This window comes from Caretta caretta, chromosome 8 (genome assembly GCF_965140235.1).
Source record: "Caretta caretta isolate rCarCar2 chromosome 8, rCarCar1.hap1, whole genome shotgun sequence".
NCBI lineage: Eukaryota > Metazoa > Chordata > Testudines > Cheloniidae > Caretta > Caretta caretta.
In genome coordinates, this window is record NC_134213.1 from 67,860,920 (window position 1) to 67,877,253 (window position 16,334).

At 41.5% G+C, this 16,334-nt stretch overlaps 1 protein-coding gene across 1 annotated transcript in view; it reads right to left on the reverse strand.

Moving 5' to 3' along the window:
• NTNG1 (netrin G1) overlaps positions 1-5,544 on the reverse strand; it is a 282,002-nt gene extending 276,458 nt beyond the window's left edge. Inside the window, exons 1-2 of the mRNA XM_075131587.1 lie at positions 5,493-5,544; positions 3,510-3,551 (exon numbers count right to left, since the gene is read on the reverse strand). The gene's annotated coding sequence lies outside the window, so the exon portion shown is untranslated. The remainder of the gene's footprint in view (positions 1-3,509; positions 3,552-5,492) is intronic.
• Positions 5,545-16,334: the final 10,790 nt, after the last annotated feature.

A 16,334-nucleotide genomic window follows, 5' to 3' on the forward strand; every position in this document is an offset into this window, starting at 1 on the left:
TTTAGTCCCTGGTGTTGTTACATTGATGTCGCTGGTCCATAAAGTCTCCAGCCAAACACCTTCTGCTGCCCCTACTCCAGGATCTCCCCCTAATGAATCCTCATTTCCCCACCCACTGAAGATGTAAAAAAAAAAAAAAAAAAAGGAGAGCTCTCGGGGAGGTGAGCTCTTCTAAAGCCACAGAGATCAGAGGTATCTTCCCTCTGCTTTTAGCACAGGTGAGAGGGAGTTGCACTCTCTCATTCTCAACTTCTGTTAACTCCTGGAGAAGGGACACTGCTAACAGCAGTGCAGGGCTGCCATGGTTGGCTGAGAGGTCTGGGATGCAATGTAGGGTGATGGCCATTAGTTAGTACTATTGAAGAGTGCCCTCAGTCAGAACTTGTGAGCAGCAGCAGCAGCCGGAGGCAACCACTTCATTCAATGTGAACATGTTGGGCTGGGAGTGCAACTGCACTCCAGCCAGCTGGACCAACCCATCAGGCAATTACCTTGTCTCCTGGCAAGCTGCCTAGTGCAGGTCTGCCTGCCCCTGTTGACTAAATTCATATTGAGTTGAAACAGAGAGGGACTTGGCCACTACTAATTCTGTCTACAATTTTTAGTATAAAGTTTGGTATACCTCATATTATTACTGTGCGCTCAATGAATAACTGCAGTAACCTCTTTCCCAAGCTTCCTACACCCGAAACGGATAAACATTACTGATGTGCTATTAACGAGGTATTCACCATTTTTATTTTACAATATACTTAATGAGGGCTTTGTCAGTGGGTTTGCATTACACTGTAAGAATGATCAGGACCCACTCTCAGTTCTCAATGATTCTTCTAAATATATTTTTCAATTTTAGTATGTTGATCTTTAATAGTTGCATGAGTACTAAAATCCAAATTATTTTATTTTCAAGTCTTACTTTATACTTACATTCATGTTAAGTAAACAATTTCTCCCTTCTTTTATTTTGACCTATTAGTCTGCATGGCTCTTGTCTTATTCAGTTGTAATCTCCTCAAATGAGTCAATAAATAAAACCTCTCCTCAGCAAGAACTCTTCATTGCATCTTATGAGCAATTATACTGCAGCTGAGTGGCGTTATATTACTAAGTACTGACACACAGATATAACAGCCTCACAGGAGAAAGAAAGCTGTTGCGTACATAAAGGGGGGTGCTAAAGAAAAGTAGACTTTTGTGAATTACTAGTCCCTGTTCTTTAGATGGCAATGCTATATTTCTTGTTGCAATAAAATATAAGAATACAGACCCATGAGAACAAAAGTGATTGCGACTGTATTTAATGCAGCTATTTGCATATTCTAGATGATAAAAGGATCAAATGAGACTTCCTTTAGTTCGGTATAAAAGGATTTTCAATATTGTAGTAATTAATTTTGTACTTTCCATAAAATACTCAGAAGTCAGACCATTTATCTTCATGTCAAAGTATCGCTAGAAATTAGCTGCAGCCTCATTGGAGTGATTATTAGTAATGCAAGGCAAATAGAAGCTGTATGACTGTTGAAAGTTGCAGGAAAGTTTGAGAATTACCTGTATTGAGGCCAGAACAGAAAAGGAGAATAATTTACTAAATCTAAAAAAGGAGGAGGACAGTGTAAGAAATAAGTGGCCAAGTAGGTCGTCATGGCTCACTCTATACAGTATGGCACTTTAGAGACTACAGCTGTAGCTCACGAAAGCTTATGCTCAAATAAATTTGTTAGTCTCTAAGGTGCCACAAGTACTCCTTTTCTTTTTGCGGATACAGACTAACATGGCTGCTACTCTGAAATCTATACAGTGTGGCCATTTTGGAATTTCCCAGGGACAATGGCATTAGAATGGAGATCCTCCTGCTCCAGCAGCACAGGCCCCTAGCTTCACAGGGCCTATCACATAATTGAGCAGTTTTGGTCCTATCCACTGGAGGGAATTTCAACACACACATTATTCAGTGAATTACAATATTAAAGGCAGCTTCCCCTGAAGAAGACATGAAAACTGAAACTCTGGGTAAAAAACCATGGAAACAACTGGAACTGCGCAGCTGGAAATTCCATATTTTTGCAGAAAACAGACTTCATCCACAAGCATGGCAGCCAGAACATTTCACCAGATATAGAGATTTCACTAATTTGAATTATGAAGTTTTATGTTCTACTGAAAGCAAGTTTGATTTAATCCAAAATCATGCTAGTGAGTGTTTTGAAGAAAAACTGTTTTAAATCTAAGGATTAAAGTATGTCAAGCAGAACTGCTTGATGACAGCCTCATTCTGATATTTCAGACCTGTATAATAGTGCCCCATCCCGTGGGCACATGGCTTATTTATATCATTAAAAGCAGTCATTAACAATGAAACAAGCTCTTTAAACTATAGATTTAATAACACCAATGAAACAAAAGCATTCAAAATAAAGACTTAGTAGCTATTAACAGGGCTGGCCTTACAGGTGGGCGACATGGGTGACCACCCAGGGTACCGTGGTTGGGGAGGGAGGGGGAGTCATGGTCAAGAAGCAGGGCAGACCTGGGGTGCAAGGCCACAGAAGGGAGCTCAGGGCAAAGTGGTGGGGGGGGGAGCCCAGGGAGGCAACGGGGGCCTGGGGTTCCAAAATACAAGTTTTCATTCTTTCCTAAGGCCAGCCTTGGCTATTAAACTGATGTACTAGTAAGACAAACAAAGCCATGACCAAACAGATAGTTCTTAGGCTCAAATCTGGAGCATGCCAAACTTAGACTCTTGCAGATATAAGAATTACATAGGAAAAGTAATGCCAATACTAAAATTGGAAGAAAATTATCTTTTGCTTATTGGTATATTAAAATTAATGCCAATTTTACTTGCAAGCAGAAATTATTAACTAAAATAATGCCTCACCAGCAGAGGGTCATAAGCAGGAAACTGTTCCTAAGCAATATTTCTAGGTGCATTGTACATGTTCAAAATAATTTCCATTACAATGTTCCAAAAATATCACAAGTCTATAGATAGGTTGAGTGTATAATTTCTAAAGTGAATTTAACATTCTTTTCTATTGCCGTTTTCTCTTATGAATGTATAGAATACTCACCATGTAATTGAAGGAGATGTACATGCTGATCACTTCTATATATATTCTATATATATATTCTAACAGTATATACTGTTGCTGAATGAAACTAATATGGTGGTATAAATTTCAATATCTATTCCTTTATTTTTGCCTATCCCTTAAATTCCCTTATCCCGCTATATAGCTGACACTTGCAAGACACTATTCTGAATGAAGCAGTTTCCACATATGACTATTTCAAGAGGAGAGTGCTTTCATGTTTAGTGATTTCATATCTATTCCTTTTCCAGCATTTAATTAAAATTTAGCTCACCAAGATAACTTTATGACTGGCAGGATCTCATTTGTTCCCATGAGGCATGCGAGTGACAGCATGTATATATTTATATATGTGATATTCATACATATACCAATACTAAATGCTGAGAAAACAACAAAAACAAACTTGCTTACCTCTTTCCCTTCTAAACTTTGAGGTTTTGCAAAACAAGGCATCTGAAAAACAAAAGATTTGCAGTAGTATTGGTGGGATGAATATATTCCAGAATGTAAAAGACTTGGGAACAGGTGTAAATGGGTTTTATATATATATATATATACACACACACACACACACACACAATCTGAAATGAAAGACCTTTGGGGTAAATATAAGCCCCAATCCTGCAAGCTACTCCACATGGGTGCAGATGGGTTAGTGGTGGATAGGAGAGTTGCTGGTCTGGGGCCAGAGGATTCAATTTGGCAATTGATGTGCACAAGGGGAACTTGGACCTGTTTAGAGCCATGTCAAAATCAGTGGAAACTCCATGCTTGCGGGGATCAGACTACAGGATTGGGACCATAAATTAAAATTGAATACAAATTAGTTATTGTATAAAATATATGAATAGTTTGCATTGCATAAGTCTGAGATAATCTTGAAACAGAGGGGAAGGGTTTAGTTTGGTTTGGTTTAAATGTTCACGTCAACTGTGGCAGAAATAAATCATTTAAACTTTTTTTTTTACTTTTTTTTTAATTTTACAATGGGAGGGACAACTTTCACCATAGTAACACTTTATATTCAGGCTATTTATAAGCTTTTTTCTTTTTATATATTTTATATTACACAACACTACATTATATGCCGCAGTTAATAAAGGTGTATTTTGCCTTTCACACACCAAATGTTATTATTAACAAAAGCTAAAGAAACTGTAAATTGAAGTGTCCAAATCCAATTTCTCCATCATCAGCATTAAGTTCAGAAAAGAACTTAAGGGAGCCAGAGGATACAATATTAGGTATGAATGCATCTGGAAAGGTAGATTGTGGCCTTTCCTAAAATAATACTGCAACAAACTTCCAAGTCCAGGCCCTGATCCTGAGAAGATGAATGTGTCCCAGGCCAACCAATGGGCTGAATTAGAGGTTTAGTTTTTCTTTTTCTTTCTTTCCTGGATTTGTGCTTCTTTCAGTATAAATTGCTGAGGAGATGGTGGGAGAAGAGATCTTGCCCCAGGAACCGAAGTCTGATAGATATGCCTTCCCCTTCACCATTGGAAGGACATGGCATGCCTTATCTAAGTGGGTTTCTTTGACAGTATAGGGAGGGCAGAAAAAGTTGAGCTTTTGACTCAGTATAGGACACTGCGGTCTCCACCCAGGCTGAAAACCTGAGAGATTTCTTTGATCCACAAACAGTTGGTTTAAAATTTTTGTTAGTCAGCTAGGAAAAGCCCTGCCCTTATGCAGACATTAGGGAACATAGTATGGTGTTACTATGGCATCATATTTCTCCTGGGCCCTATAGATAGGAAAGGGAGTGTCAGAACCAGAATTTCAAAGCAGTTATTAAGGAGGTAGTACCCCCCCATGAGCAGGGAATATTCTCCATTTTCTGACCCTCGGTTGCTTCCACAATCATGAAGGCTACTTTAGGATCCCACACAGAGTATTCTCAGAAATATAAATAAGTAATCTCTTAGGTCACCTACATCAGGAATTAAAAATTATATTAATTGCAAAACAGTTAATATTTGCTATTTAGAAATTCTCATTCCTAAACAGTAATGGGTCTAAGAGAGTAAGCTACCCCAGAAAAGTTTCTTCTGAGCTAATTGATAAATGCAACATTTCTAGGATCCTTATTTGTGGCTCTGCAGGGTTAATTATTTAGCAAACAAGAAGCCACTAAAGAATTCTTGTATGTTTCATAAGTCATCTCACACTGACCTTAAATATTTTGCTTTGTTTAAATAAAAAAAAAAAAAACCCCACCTAGCTGAATCCAGCCATTTTTCTTTACTTGCTTATCTTACTAATGCTATTTCCTCGCCTCTGGAAGCCCCGCAGCTGCGCTGTGGGGGAAGGGGATTTGAGGAGCCCAGCCCATGCCAACACAGCTGCCCCGTGTACAGCTCCCTCTGTGAGGCTGCATGCCAATTAGTTCACCTGCTGTTTGGAATATCGCAGAGCCCCATAAGCCTCAGTCAGTGGCACAAACCCGTGGGGCTGGGGAAGAGCGCGCGGGTGCGAGGCGAAGCTGCGGGCTGCCTGGGGCCAGTGAAGTGGGTGGGGAGGGCACTCAGGGAGCTGGATGTCGGTTGGCCGGGGCTCTTGGACGGGCACTACCATGCTTGGCCGCCAAGCGTGGAGGGCATTGGCTGCCTGGGTGTGGGGGCGGTGTTTGTGCTGGGGAAGCCTAGGGTAGGTCGCTGGAGGTTGAAGGAACCTGGGGCCGGAGTCCTCGCAAGCTGCCGCCGCCGCTGCCTCGCGTTCCAGGGGCTCCCTCCGGGCTGTGAGCCAGCTGCCGGGGGAGTCAGACTGGCGGCTTGCTCGGCGGGTGCCACATGCGCCCCACGTGGCCAGTAGGTGCAACTGCAGAGAAATGCCCTGCAGCCTGCTGACACCTGAGCCGGCCGCGTGAGCGATCCTGGAGCCCAACTAAATCTCCTCGCTGCGACCTGGCCCGCTTTGAATCCCGTCCTACCCAGTGGCCACTGCCTGCGGCAGAGATGCAGCGCCGTGAGGGCACCAACCCCAGCCACTGCTATGAGACTGGTCTGCAGCTTGCGGGAAGGCGACTTTTCCTTCACCGCCACGGATCCCCCAAGCACGCAATCTGATTCCTGGGGCTGTACCCCGGACAGCCAGGCTTTGCCATGTAAAGAACACCCAGTAAGTATTTTATTCCCAAAGGGCTCCGTCCTGTGAAGAAGTAGACGAGAGATCGCACTTAAATTATACTCTAAATAGTTCCAATATTCAATCCCAACAATAAAGGAACCTTTTCATACATGGAATACCGAGCAGACTATTCAGGTGCGAATAATTTATTATGATAATTATGGCATAAACCAACGTGTCAGCAGCTAGCTGTTTAAATTGCGCCCCCTCCCCGCTCCACTCTTCTCTAATCTTTTGGGAAATCACTGGAAGAAATGACCCCTCTGCCTTTCATACTCATCAGAAACATGATGCTATACATGAACACTTTGCTATGTGATGAGACAATTCTCATCTGCAGTGATCCTGGAGCTCCACAAGGTCAACGGGTGTTCTGGTAGCCAGGCTTACTCTTTACAGGCAGCCCATGACATTAATTAATAATACCCACACACCTTTCATCAGCAAAATTGGAATAACATTTATGCACATAATTATGAGTCTTTTGTTTTGTAATGCTTTGACAGCCATAATTTATACTTTGCATGCACCTCATTTTACTTCACCAACCATAAGCTAACGGGGCTTTATTTTTAGTGGCAAAGATGTTTTAGATTACATTATGACATTTTCTGACCCACATTTGTGCTTTCAGGCTTACCTGGGCTCTGTCAACAGCACATTTTAGAAACAGTGCAGTGTTAAGTCTTGCTGCTCAACTGTAATGTAAAAAAGTCCCCTGAATATTGTAAAGCTGATATTGACGCCAGTGAAAGGTGTCAAAATAACAAAACTGGAGGTTGAAGTTCTCACTATATTCACAGAACAGGCACAGCTTCGTCGAGCTCCTCTTCCCCACTTCAACACTATGCTTCAGCCCTGACCTGAATAATCTTTTTCTAGGAGTTCATTCTTCATAGCAATTTAAGGAGCATGCAGAACTCCCACTGAGTTCAGAAGGTGCTCAGCACTTTGAAGGATCAAGCCCTCAATCCCTAGCCTCTCTGCAGAGACTGCTGACAAGGGTGCAAACTGGGATGGTGTTTTTTGTGATGTGGTTACTTGCTCCCTGGGAACTGGATTGAGACCATCAACTCATTTCACATAGGCCACCAAATAATTTTCAAATGCTGATGACTTTCTTTCACTGCCAGTTAGGGGTGGGATACATCTGTTTTTGTGATTCAACAAAATACTAAATGTGCCTATTCATTTAAAAAAATGTATGTGACTATGAATACTGTGAGCTACTGAGCAATCATGGACAGGGTAAGGTACCCAGTGGGGCTCTCTGCATGAGGGAAGAAGTGGTTGATGGGTTAATGCCACCAAAGAGGAGAGGTGGAAGTCAAGGAGCAGGTGGAGGAATGTAGCTGTAGAGAACTTAACAAGGCCATGGCCACAAGGCACTTGCTATTCAAGTAATCTCTTTCGGTTTCAGTGTGGTTGAATATGAACACTCGCTTAATGACTACATTCATGTAGAGAGCTGCTTCAAATGAAAGGTTTATCATCTGTACTATGAACCTGGAGAACCTGTTAATTTGAATTGCAAATCTGTCTCCCATTGTCAGCAAATGATGGAACAACTTGTCTGCATAAAATAAGAACCAGTTCAAGAGCTTTACCAAAACATTTTTAGAGTTCCAGAAAGTTTGATCAAACGGTTTTATGAAGTAGTTTTACATTTTGCAAGTGTCTGTGGTTTTAGTCATGCTCAGGATTGGAGGTCCCAAAGGATGGTTCTTCTCACAGGGTTCCCTTTCCAGTGCACCAACAGTGCTACTTATCTCCAGATGGGTCCATATGATAAGATTTCTAGCCCCATTTTGCACATATAAGAGCTTTAGATAATAGAGGTAAATACCTAGATTTTTAGCTGTTTCTCCAAACAGAACCTCCCTGGCATGTGAAAGGGATACATATGCTCTATCATCCATCAAGATAGTGAAGCTTGGTCCCCTCCCCATAGCTAGCCAGCTCTGCTGTCATTGTAGAGAGACGAGAGATAGGACTTAGCCTCACCAGCTGTCTGCCACTCTCCACCATCCTTGTGGTGACTTTCCCACAAGAGTGCTATGAAGGAGAAGTGCTACAATTCCAGAAACAATCTAGTACATTGTGCAGGAAATGGACTAGATAGTTAAAGAAAATGGTTTCTTGGCAACAGCCTTCTGTGATTGGAATTTTATTATGTGTAATTTCTTGTTCTGAGACAAACAAGCTCTCCTGATATTTGACAGCTTTGTCATTATGCTGCGGGGAAACATGCTGCACCTTATACTTATGCCCTTACAGGGTAAAATTAGTATGAGAGTAGATGAGTAAAGCAAGAAAGTCAAGTGTGTTAGGGATTGAGAACTGTAGATTTTTGAGATTTCAAATAAAAAGTATTGCCAGTAAGGGAAATCATCTGTAAAGCTGTGCAACCAGTTAAAAACACTAGAACACACAGAGATGGACAAGTTCCTCTTTCTGCCTGGTCACATTACACATGCAGATCCTGAGTGTCAGTAAAACTGCTGTGACCATTCTTGCAGAAGTGCTATATGCCAGAGTCTATACATCTTGCAAATGATCATTGTGAAAAAACAAGGAACCTCCATGGGCAGTGGTCAGGAGAGTCCCTGGCGGTATGTTTAGTTCCATCAGAACTGCCTTGATAGGGGGGTGGAATGGGGAAGCAGGGTGTGCCGCAGCCAGTGCAAAGGCTTGGGCTCTGTACACAGATGAACAACAGCGTTGCTGGAAGTAAGGGTGGTAAGGGTTCTGCCCCACCTCCTGCCTTGAAGTAAAAATACCAAATTCATGGTTTCCATCATCAGCACCTGCACTATAAAAATTGTTGCAGCACATCTGATGAGCAATGCGTCCAGTAGATCTCTGAGAATCCATGGGTTCTGGGAGCTGGTCAACCCTACTGCTTGAAACATGGAGGAAAAGAGGGGAGAGTGAAGTGAAGGACAACTACAGAACAATCTGGTGCAAACTGAGCTTGTCGTCACTATGGAGCTAAATTGGCACTGCTGCAATCTGTGCAATGGCATTGATTTAGCAGGTCTAGTGAAAACGTGCTCAGTTGAGGGATAGCACTCTCCCATTGATTTCTGAACTCCACCTCAATGAGAGGCGGAAGCAATGTCAGCGGGAGAGCACCATCAACATAGCGTAGCGAGGACCCTGTGGTAAGTAAATCTAAGCTATGTTGACTTGAGTTATGCTACTAATGTAACTCAAATTGCGTAGCTTAGATCGACAGGCAGCAGTAGTGTAGCCCTGGTAGTGAGAAGGACCTGGTGAAATTTTCTTCTGCCAGGGTCAGGTTTATCCATGGGAAGCGGCAATCTGGCCCACAACACCTGTTTGTTTGTTTTTTTCTAACTAGCATATCAAACTATTTTTATTGTCAGCCTGATGTATATGGACTCATGTGACCAAGATAATAAGTTTTCTTTTTCACAGCTTTGAATTCCCACTGAATGAATTTGATAGTTTCAGTTTAAAGCCCCAATGGACAATAATGTATATCTTCCAACTAATACATAATTCTCTCTCTCTCTACTCAGGAGAGGCCTAGGATCAAGGCTATATAGAAATTAATTAATAATTTGTCCCTGGAGGATGATTCCTGTTGGACAACATGGAGGTCATTGGAAGGTCAACATAAAGAAGATTGCACTAGTGACCGTTCTAATATCTTCACCCCTGATGTTAGGGGACTATCATCTCTGGGGATGATTTGCTAATCACTTGCCTGTGCTAGGTTCAGTTTGTGGATAAAATGAGACTTTGTAATGATCACATTACATCTTATGCTGGTGATTTTTCAGTGTAAAGACTAATCATCACTGTTGGGGGTATATGGAATTCAAAGGTTGTGAAATTAATGGGATCACCACTTTTAGCTTTTAAGACTGTATATTTGAAACCAGTTCAAGAATTCCAATGACTACAAACCAGAAAACAATTAGAATTGTGATTTTCAATATGCTTTTCCCCACAATATCAGTTAACCCCACATGTGCAACCCGGGTAAGGAATTAAATGCAACTTTGCATGGAAATTCTAGATTTTCTTGTATTAGAACCTGTACTATTCCTCTCCTATACCTCTCTTGATAAATTAGTGAATTATCACTCATGCTGAAATAAATTCTTCTTAATCTGTGATAGTGAATAGCACATATTGACAATTCTATTGATATAAAACCTAAGACCAGTTTCTATTTATGGTGTAAGTGGAGTCACTGGAAGGGATGGCTGAAGAGCCCACCATCTGATACTCGCCCTAACTGAAAGCTGGGTTTCTGAAAAATTGTGCAAGAAATGGTGACATATGATGAAACTCAGCAATCCACTGGAAGTTAAAGTTGAGGAAGTAGAACAAAAAGCAGGATCTGCTGAGCACCCAGTCCAGTGCAGCACATGATAAAGTCCAAGTTTGGGGGACAGGGCAATCCATGGAGGGTCTGCCAACTGTTGATGAGGCCAATGAAGGTCAAGAATAAGGAAAGATGACAGTGAGTAATCCTGTAGTTAACATTCAAACTAAAACTGGAACTCAAGGCGACACCCAATCCATTTATTAGAGAGGCATCATGATCTAGTCCAGGGGTTCTCAACTGGGAGTTGGGACCCTCAGGGGGTCACAAGGTTATTACATGGGGGGTTGCAAACTGCCAGCCTCTACCCCAAACCCCACTTCACCTCCAGCATTTATAATTGTGTTAAATATCTAAAAAAGTGTTTTTAATTTATAAGGGGGGGTCGCACTCAGAAGCTTGCTATGTGAAAGGGGTCACCAGTACCAAAGTTTGAGAACCACTGATCTAGTCATTAGAGCTTGAGACCAGGATGCTGGAGACTTGGATTCTAGTTCCAGTTCTGCTTGTGACTCTGAATAATACTACTGTACTTAGTTCTCTACATCACAGGAGTCTTGTGTTGGATTAGTTAACATGCGTAAAGTGTCTGAATGTGTAAGTCATTGGTTAAGTACTAAGTTCTATTACGGTTACTGTTTGGAGGAAATGGATACAAAATATTGCTTTTTGTTTAAAGCACTGGAACAGCATCTTTCAGATAGCTGGAGCAGAAAAAGAACACATAAAATACAACAAATGCTAAATACCACATACTCTGAAACCCAAATACCCTTGTTCATGTATGAATCCAGATATTAATATGAAGAAGAAATCTTCTACAAATATTCACAGAAGCAAAACTCTGTTTGTGCTGCTGTTTGTGGATAGCAAGTAAAAGGAGGTTAGAACATGGGCTCTCAGAATTGGAACAAATATTTACAAACACGTTTTTGGCAGTGTTTGACCAGCTTGAATAAAGAGGCAGAAGAGGAGGAGGACTGGCCCTGATTTGGAGGGAAACAGTATACTCAGCACCATTAATAACAAGAGGCTTGTGAAGGGACGTTTAAAAATCTACCTCCAACATTCACATAAATTCTTGTACCTTTCAGGCATTCTTTATAGCTTTCCTTACCCTTTTGGCTCATTATTAAAAAAAAATTCTTTTTAAGCATAGATTTTCTCCCTCACAGCCATTTCCTTCTCCTGCTTGACCCTGCAGTGAAGTCAAAAATGACAAATTTGTGACATCATAATAATTTTTTCTCAGGTAAACAAACTGTGAAGCCATTAACACAGAGCTGTGACTTCACTGCAGGACCAAAGGGAATGAGCAGCTGGCTACAGAAGGAGAAAGCTCTTATTCAAACACATATATCTTCAATAATAGCAGGGGAAATACAGAAAATTACTGTCAAAGTAAATTGCATTTTGTATAAATGCCATCTCCTTTCAAGTTTTCCCCAGCATGATAATCTTTCTTTATTTAGTGGTGTTGCCCTTTTCTCTTTAGAGACCTTCAGTGAAGCCTTCTTTTATATTTAATGTATTACCAAAATGATTTAAATGAGCAGGGATGTGGTATGCTTGACATTTGTTTTTAATTATTTACATAAATAAAGAGGTTTCCTTATTCCACACCTGCTGCAATTATAAAAATATATTTTCTTCATTTATTAACTGAATTTAGTGCTTATGAGAGCTGAACAGACAGAGCACAGGCAGCAGCATTGGAAAATTTCCTGTACTATTCTCCCAATATGCATGAAACCTGACTAACAGGACAAACTTTTCTAGGGATAATAAGGTCTTGATGCTCACTCAGCTCTTGGCCTCACTGTCAGGCTTCCAACAAGGGTGAAATTTGTTTAAAAATGGGAATTTGGTGGGAAGAGAAAAATTACAGGGCGAAACTCTGGCTAGTATTTCACCCGGGGTCTTGGTCTTGCGTTGCTCCCTCGGCCACACTGCTACAGTCTCTGGTCTGCTTCTGAAAGACAATGCAATAATTGTTGATCTGATAATGTATCGGTAATCAAGATGTTAAGGCAGAAGATAAGCAGAAAACAAGCTCTGCGTGTGATTTATGTGCAGCCTGTACACACTGGTTCTAGCAGAGTAACCCTATTTAAACTTCGGAAAACTTAAAGTGAGGAGGTTTTATGTGAAATCAAAAAGTTGAGTTGTATTTTGTTGTGGATTTGTTTTTTGTTGGCCATTGCAGCCATACATGTATATTGGCATTGATCATAAAATGTATAAATAATTGTTTTAAAAGTATAAGAATTTCAATTAATTTAAATGAATCCAAAACTCCATATGTCAAAGTACACAGCCATTGCAGATGATTGATTCTCCTTTCTGATGCAGTCCATTCTGTTTTCTTATACTGGTAGTCCATCTTTAAATGGGCTGAATAAAAATTATATCAGACACACATTTCAGGAATGACCTTGGAGACTATTCCAGCCATTTCAGAAGTTACTTTCCCATCAACTCCGGTACTCCATCAGGGCGAGAGGTGCAGGAGGAGTCAACGGGAGAGCATTAGCCATCAACTTACTGCAGTGAAGACACCACGGTAAGTAGATCTAAGTATGTCGACTTCAGCTATGTTATTCACGTAGCTGAAGTTGCGTAACTTAGATCGATTTCCTCCCCCCCCAAGTGTAGACCAGGCCTAAGTGAGGGAAGAACTAGGCCTCAGGAATTTTTCTGGAGTTTGCTCCCATGATCCACTGAGGAATAAAGACTTGTTCCTACCTTTGTAGATTGGGGTAGAGTCTCTGTCCGTAAATCCACTGATGGCCACTTAGACTTCAGTCACCTGCTGGGGTCAGGCACATCCATGAAGGATCTCTTCACAGCTACCCTGCCTTTCTCTCTTCCACAGCAGCATAGCTCCCTCAGGAAGGGTTTGCCGCTAAACATACAGATACTGGGAGATACAGTTGAGTCCATGACTAAGCCACTCAGGCCTAATGTGTGAGTGCCACAGCAAGGAGTTTCACCTCAGTTCCTCCCCCTCTGATATCCTTGCTCTACTCTTCCGAAAGTCACAGAACCCCTACCATACTGAAAAGATTCCATGGTACCCTCTGGCAGAATGCAATAGTTTTTGCTGCTTTCCCCATTATGTGAATTTGCTCCTTTCATGTCATAATTTGCTACTCCCTCTACCATTCTTCAGAGGGCAGCATGTTTATCTGTATGCTTGTTGACAAAGAAGATATGCAGTAGCAATTTGGCGATTTACTGTGATTAGCTCAAACTGTTGTTTAAAAGTTTAAGTTATTAGTTAAAAGCTCTTTGATTAATGGTAGCTGAACAGCTTGGTATATGTATGACTATTCCACTGCTGAGTTGATGAATTCCAGGATAAGGTGACTGATTGTCTTAATGGTGTGCACTTATGTTTCAGGGTGCACATAAATTAGCTTAAGGCACAGTGCTGCAGTCATAGGATTATTTTTGGGGATCGTTCCCTCCCTTTTAATTTTAATTTTTTGTTTTTCAGTTTGATTCCAAAAAGAAAAGGAGTACTTGTGGCACCTTAGAGACTAACCAATTTATTTGAGTATAAGCTTTTGTGAGCTACAGCTCACTTCATCGGATGCATACTGTGGAAAGTACAAAAGGTCTTTTTATACACACAAAGCATGAAAAAATGGGTGTTTACCACTACAAAAGGTTTTCTCTCCCCCCACCCCACTCTCCTGCTGGTAATAGCTTATCTAAAGTGATCACTCTCCTTACAATGTGTATGATAATCAAGGTGGGCCATTTCCAGCACAAATCCAGGGTTTAACAAGAAGGTCTGGGGGGGGGGTAGGAAAAAACAAGGGGAAATAGGTTACCTTGCATAATGACTTAGCCAGTCCCAGTCTCTATTCAAGCCTAAGTTATTTGTATCCAATTTGCAAATGAATTCCAATTCAACAGTCTCTCGCTGGAGTCTGGTTTTGAAGTTTTTTTGTTGTAATATTGCAACTTTCATTGGTTAGTCTCTAAGGTGCCACAAGTATTCCTTTTCTTTTTGCGAATACAGACTAACACGGCTGTTACTCTGAAGTTTGATTCCAGGCATCCTACACTGCGACCTGTCTTGCACTGCTCCCTTCGCAGCTGTTTTCTTGCTCTCTTTCATGTAACTGTCATGCCCGAGGTATGATGACGACAACAGCGACAATGAAAAGAAAATCTATTCTGATATCTTGGTAGACACAGCAATTTGCACAAACAAGTTCTACATTTTAAGCAGGTAAAATTACTTTAAATCTTGTTGTGTCGAGACAATTGGGCTTTAAGGGAACATTTTCAAAGGCACCTAAATGACTTAACAGAGCTAAGGCTCCAAAGTCATTTAGGTGCTTTTGAAATGTTTACTCTCAGTTTAAAAGCATATGCATTATTAAGCCCAGTTCATCAGATATGCTGTGGCCAATTTGTGCCACACTGCCAGCACAAGGTGACCATAAAGCTGGCATATTTGACCACATGGTTTTAACTCCAGAGTAGAAAGATCTTCTGGTGATGAAAAGGCAGCCTAACAAGTCCTGCACCACAATCCCTATACCAAGGCTTGGCAGAATTCAATTTTTATATTCTAGACGAGTGGTTCCCAAACTTGTTCCGCCTCTTGTGCAGGGAAAGCCCCTAGCAGGCCGGGCCGATTTGTTTACCTGCTGCATCTGCAGGTTTGGCCGATCGCGGCTCCCACTGGCCGCAGTTCACCGCTGCAGGCCAATGGGGGCTGCGGGAAGCAGTGGCCCCCACTGGCTGCAATTCACCGCTGCAGGCCAATGGGGGAAGCAGTGACCAGTACGTCCCTCAGCCCGCGCCACATCCAGCAGCTCCCATTGGCCTGGAGCAGTGAACCACGGCCACTGGGAGCCGCATTTGGCCAAACCTGTGGATGCAGCATGTAAGCAAACTAGCGCGGGCCGCCAGGGGCTTTCTCTGCACAAGCGGCAGAACAAGTTTGGGAACCACTGTTTTAGAGGATACTAGCAAACTTTATTTTAAAGCATTTTTTCATTTTTTATCTATTTAAATTTTCACAGTTGTGGGAAGTTAGGGAGTGTTAGACAATAGGGGCATCAGAGAATAATTATTTAATGACAGCAGATATTGAGGTACAAATAGTTAAAGATTCATAACTGTAAAACACAAATTGCCAACGTCACAGGTCAGGATATACCCAGGAAATATCCTTAAATCAAACTCTAAATTTCTCAAGTAGCATTTGTTTTTACTTTGCCTATCTATAAATTTCGATTATTATCAATGGAAATATTTGTATATCTGTGTGCAGTGAAATTGATGGTTACCAACAAAAATCTAATCCTTCCGAACTTGTGGCCAGTTTAGGGGCATGGCTGGAATGGAGGGGAGTTAGCCAGGACTCCCCTGCATGCTACCGGTCTCTGGATGCCTTATTTTCCTCTTGGGAATTCTGGCAGCTCTTTTAAAGTAGAGCCTAGAGGGGAGCAGCTCAGCACATAGACGGGCTAGGACCGGGGGTGTGCAAAGGTGGGTTAGAGCCACTTTTGCCACATCTATTGAGTTATGCTATGCACTCTTTGGCTGCAGCCTTAGATCTGGGACGTTACATTTTAAACCTCAAAGTTTACAATTACATTGTAAAGTTCCTTTAAAAAAGGAGAAGCAAATGTGCCAGATTGACAGCAATGGGAAGTGGAGTGCTCCATTTGTCCAAATAACATGTACAATATAGACAGCAGCAATACACGTCTTGCCCTGTT